Below are 6,275 nucleotides of genomic sequence, written 5' to 3' on the forward strand. Positions count from 1 at the left end.
TATATACTAGATGAGTGTTGTCCGTGCTAAGCACGGGCCCAACATTTAATATTTTAATATTTTATACATTTATTTTTAATTTTATTTTACGATATATGTTTTATTTTATAATACGTTATTGGTCAAGTCTTGTCTTTTATTTTTGTTTGATTTACCTACGGTATCAAGACAAAATATTTCACCAAGATTTCTTAAGCACGGTGAAAATTTCCTTCAATAATAAAACTTCAATAGGAAATTACTTTCATACATACAAATACATGTTAGACATAAAAACATTGTGGTCACTTCCCTTATACATTTTGATTTGAAACAATAGGATATAAAAATGATAATTTTGTCTTTGAATTAAGGACAATATATATCAAAGTGCAGGTATCAGCTCTGCTTGGCTGTTTTGTATTGGACTATTAGCATACTTCACAATATTAGATGACTATTTTGTATTGAACTATTAGCATACTTCACAACATTACATGTTAAATAGCATTTTGTTCACAAAACAAATGCACTGTTTATCAAGCAAATTGACAGTATGAAGAAAGTGAACATCAAGAGTAGCTGAAAGTTAACAAATTAGCAATTAACATTTAGGAGTTGCTAAATTTGTATGCATAATATTGCTCTAGGCTTGCAGACATGCCTTCAGCTGATGATGCTGTAGTTGGGAGCATTATAGGTATTTATAATGGACCTAAATTTAATTAGTTGCATATTAAACAAACAAAATTAATATTTCAATGAGAAAAATTAGTAATTCGAACACATTATAGCTGCCAAATTTGTTCATAATATATTTTCATGTGAATGTCATACTACTGAATGTCGAAGTGAGATACTTACAGAGTTTAACATTTTCATATGTGGGAATACTAATTACTTACATTTAAATACTGTATAGAATTAGACAAAAACAGATACATCTTTCATGCTTGGATCTTCTGGATCATCTTTGATAAAAAAATCACCTGTTAGCACATAATCACATCTACAAGACAAAATGGAAAAAATGTGGCAACATTAAGCTTCAACTAAGCCTCATCTTTGAAGCCGTATTTCACGATTGACATAAGACATTTTATATAATAACACCAATATGAACAGAAGTATGTAATTTTTTTAAACTCTCTCATAAATAGATCATTTAGCAAGATAATGTCAACCAGAATAGCACAAACACTACATTTTGTCGTATTGGAATAGAATAGAGAATTAGTGGAAGAAAATAAGAAAGTCAAATGTTTGGAATGTAAAGCATCAATTACAAATGTATGAAATGAGATCTTAGTTAAAGATTAATATTATGTTTGTAGTAAAAGATTGCAAAAACAGTCAAGAAAGCAAAGTGACAATATGACCAAACAAAGTTGAACAAAGCTCAATAGGTGTAAAAATGACAACCCTCATCCAAGATTAAGAAAATCTTGGTAAGCCATAAGATACAACTCAAAATATTTTATATGTATAAGACTAAAGGATCATTATTTATAAAGAAATGGATTCATAATGGTGACATTAATGTTAAAGGATTAATCAATCTGGACAAAAAATTTATGAAATATCTTTAATAGTTACCTTTAAACTTGTCTTGGAAAAATTCAGTTCAAGAGTTTCAAATTAGATCATCAGCAGATAGTAAATGGACATATGATGACGATATTAAAAATCTCAAGTTCCGATAAATCATGAAGAGGTGGAAACAGAATAACACAACCCAAATTTTAACCCTTATAGAGAAAGAAAAAAATAGCATGATGTACAAATAAAATGTGATGAAAAATGTGAAAGAATCAACAGATTACTATAGTTTTGAAAAGTAACATACCACTAGTAGTGTTTGATCAAAGCCTATACCAGAGTTTAGATCAATTTTATAGGGTCATGATAAGCCAAATATAAAATGACATAACTTGTGCAGGTATATATATATAATAAAAAAAAGGAGGAAAAGTCTTTGCTAAAAGCCAAAAAAAAGTGAAAACAGTAACATACACTACTGCTAACAGCCTAAAAAGGAGGAGCCTACACCACTCCATTTGTTATTTTGTAAAGAAATATATATTTTCTTTAAGACACGTATCCTTTTTACTGATGTAGTACATCTCATATAATTATTATAACCACTTCCCCTATTTTTTATTTTTTATTTTAAATTTAAATATTAATCTACAAAGAAAAGAAATTATAAACACTTCTTGTACATATACATTTCTATGTTTCATATTTTTTTATTTATTATAATAATTATAATTATAAATTATTATTCATATTTTTTTGGTTAGAGATTTTTGGTATTCAGACAAAATGAATGAACATATCAGAAATTAAAATTTTTTCTTTTAAATTTAAATATTAATCTAGAGAAAAAAAATTATAAACACTTCTTGTACATATACATCTCTATGTTTCATATTTTTTTATTTATTATAATAATTCCTATGAAGCATTTGATTAGTGGGGGCATCACAAATAAGAAAGCTCACAAAGCCAACTGTAAGATCTGAAACATTAATTAGGATAGATAACGTTTAATGATAAAAGTTAGTAAGCTGTCGAAAAATTGATACGACCTACCTATCGTGAAACAAACAATTAAAACATTATATAATTACGAACTATCTCTGTCCACTTTTAATTACATTAATTTAATATTTTAAGCAAAAAGAAAATTAATATCCAAAAATTATATAATAGTACTATAAATTGCAATTTTTTTCATATCAATATGATAAAGAATGCACCGTAATATGTTAGTCAAAGGAGGAAAAGTCTTTGCTAAAAGACAAAAAATTGAAAAAAAGTAGCCTACACTGCAAAAAGCCTAAAAAGCAGGAGCCTACTCCACTCCACCTTCTTGTACATATACATCTCTATGTTTCATATTTTTTTTATTTATTATAATAATTATAATTCATATTTTTTTTGTTAGAGATTTTTGAGATTCAGACAAAATGAATGAGCATATCACAAATTAAAAATTTTTATTTAAAATTTAATTATTAACCTAGAAAGAAAAAAAAATTATAAACACTTCTTGTACATATACATCTCTATGTTTCATATTTTTTTATTTATTATAATAATTATAATTATAAATTATTATTCATATTTTTTTGGTTAGAGATTTTGAAGTTCAATTAATTTTGACGTGATACATAGATCGAGAACTTCCCTATTCATCCAACCAAGTAGTTTGTGAAAATTTGTAAAGAAGGGAAATAATTTCCAAAGAGAAAAAGCTGAAAAAATGAAATTCGCTTTATAGAAATGAAGAGAAAAATATTCTGTGGACTTACTCTAATAACATTTGAATGGAACCAAGTTAGAGATTGAAGAACACATGCACTTGAAATAGTTCGCAGGGCTGTTAGAAATCAATATCATAGTTCATAAAAGTAGAATTTGGAACTTACATTCCTCCATTGCATTTGTCAATTCGCCACCAGCATCATACATTTTTGAGAAAAACTCTCCCTACAAAAATTTACTGATCATAAAATTTATGCATGTTTTAATCTCAATTTTCTGTCAATTCTCTACTTGCTTTCAAAGTTTATGATATAAAATTTCTAAATTATATTTATATTATTATTTATTATTTCGTCAAATCCTTTCTTTGACCATGTTTTACCAAAGAAAGAAAACATACCTGAAATTTTGAATTGCAAATCGATTAATGGTTGTTGAAAGAAGAGAGCTGGAAGAAATTATGCTTTAGAATCATGTTTGAGTAAGTCTTTTGTGCTAAGGATGAATTTAAATTTTTTGTTTGAAGAAAGACTGATGTTCTACAAAGGGAAGAGATATGGATCTGCAAAAATGTGCTATTGAAATTGAAATTTGTCCCTTTTTAATGTAAAATTACATGTTTGCCCTTATTGCTTTTGGAAATGAAATTTGTCCATTTGTTATTAATGTAAAATGACCACTATACCCTTGGTCGTCCTCTTACCACTCTTCTATATATGTATATATATGTATATATATGTGTATATATATATATATATATATATATATATATATATACATATATATATATATATATATATGATTTCGAATGAAAAAGAGGCATAAGTCTTCTTTTTTAAATGTGATTTCGAAAGAACATTCTCATCAATGAAGCTCATCAAAAATGATCTATGTAATAGCACTGATGAAGAATTTCTGAATGGTTGTTTAGTTTATAAGATAGAGCGGAAGTTATTTGAAAATGTAAGTAATGATGCTATTATAGATTATTTTCAAAATATGAGTACAATTTGTAATTGATGATATTTTTTGTGGTAATGTAATTCTTATGTATTGCTGCTTAGTTATTGTTATAAATTCTTTTATCTTATCTTTAAAGAATGGTGCACCCGTTTTCTTGAAATCCTAGATTCGCCTCAGTTTACTGATACAAACGCAAAAATAAATGGTCTAGTAAACTAGAAGTTGAGAAATACTTCTGCGGCCAGTAATGAATCTTTGTTCAAGAGCCAGAGAGGGAAGATATGGGAGAGCCTTTTCTTGTCTGCTTGAGATTTTCATAAAATTTATTACCGTATCAAAAAAAAAATGGAAACTGCTATTTTTCTTCTAAAAAAGGTTTACCCCTCAATAGCCAAACACATATTTTTCATTTCCTTTTAATTTGTAATCGTGGTGTTGAGAGAAATTCAGTGTGACTCGATTAGTTTTGGAGAATACTGGCAAGTTACTACTACTAATTGATTATATATTATTGAATATTTATTTTAATTTTCAATTTACGAGTTTTGAATGATAGTTGTTTCAAAAAATGTCTTCTCTTATCTTAATCAATTATGAAAAAAGTTTATCATTCTTTTTAAAATTTCATAAAAATAAATCTATGTTAATGTTTATAATTACTTTTAATTTGTGTTTACTCTCTCTGTTCACTTCTACTTGCCACGATTTGACTTAACACACCCATTAAAAATAATTATTGATATAGATATTTTAAAAAACTATTCCCTATTTAACGATGGCTTGAAAAATATCTATTTAATGTTGATAGTCAAACATGAAAATAAAATATTATATATTTTTTTATATGTCAAAAGTAAAAAAGTAAAAATAAAAATATATTTTAAGAATAAATGAGAAATAAAATTAAACCGGAGGATAATAATAACATCAATATAATTGATTAATGGATGTATCCGTAACTAAGTAGTAGTATAGAGGTATTTTGGTCTAAGTAACCCTAAATGAAAAAATAAAAAGACATGACGTAATGAAAGAGTAAAAAGGCATGTAAGGATTTTTCCTGCTACGAACAGAATACAAAAACATAAACTACAATTTGCTCACTCACTGACTCCCTTCCTCCCGCAGGCTGCAACGGCGCAGCGTTTTCATTCTTGATTTCTTCACGGCTTCTAGGTTTCCGATCTCTGTTTCTGTTTCTGTTTCAGATTTGCATTCACAGATAAAAAGGTGAATTTTGATCATGACTTTGAAGAAGGTTACATGGGCTACTGGACCTGATTTTTGTCAGGTGTGCACAGAATTGTTTATTTTTATTCATTTTAATTTATATATCAGTTTCTAGTCTGCACACACATGAATTTTCTTTTCTTTTTCTTAGTTTGAGTTGGATTGGATCCTATGTTATGAATGAATATATGTAATCTAGAAAAATGTGGAAAAAGGAAAATAAGGATTTCGATACTATCAAAAGACAAAAGGATTTTGATATAATTTGAAACATGCTTGGAAAGAGGCAATGGCCTTTGAGATAACTATTTGAGCTTTGAATCTCTATTGGTTGAAAGAGTAGTCCTAAATCCAAGTGACTAGCATTCAACTACATGAGCAAATCAAATCCACACATAGACCGCGCATTTGAACCAACCGCGAAAATCATTTCAAAATTTTTATACATTTTCAAATTAATCATCAAGTTTGTCAAATTTAGAACTATACAAAAATAATTTCATAAGAAAAATAAATGTGTTTTTTCATGTATGTCATGTACATTTCTATTACTACAACTCAACACAACTACCGGTCTAGGAAACCTCTATATGATAATTGAATTTAAATATAAACTCTTGGAACAATTTCTGCCTAAAAAAAAAGAACAACATATACTAGCTAACACATAATAAAAGTGGTGCCTCGACATATATCTCAGGAATAGAGTAACCTTAGCCTTGTCCACTCATCAATTGCCACGGGTAGACCATCACAATACTCAAATAAGTATTATTGACTCTGGTTTATTATAAGTCTTGACTTTTGATGTTATAATCCTACAAAGAGATGGA

General features: G+C 27.5%; 1 long non-coding RNA gene across 1 annotated transcript; it reads right to left on the reverse strand.

Annotated features, from left to right (window-relative positions):
• Positions 1 to 750: 750 nt before the first annotated feature.
• On the reverse strand, positions 751 to 3,815 carry LOC107010700. The gene is made up of 3 exons (XR_001455744.2): positions 3,650 to 3,815; positions 3,414 to 3,474; positions 751 to 988 (listed from the first exon to the last, which is right to left on the reverse strand). It is a non-coding gene; the product is annotated as an uncharacterized LOC107010700 (long non-coding RNA).
• Positions 3,816 to 6,275: the final 2,460 nt, after the last annotated feature.

The sequence above is a fragment of the Solanum pennellii genome, chromosome 2 (assembly GCF_001406875.1).
Source record: "Solanum pennellii chromosome 2, SPENNV200".
In the NCBI taxonomy this organism is placed as follows: domain Eukaryota; kingdom Viridiplantae; phylum Streptophyta; class Magnoliopsida; order Solanales; family Solanaceae; genus Solanum; species Solanum pennellii.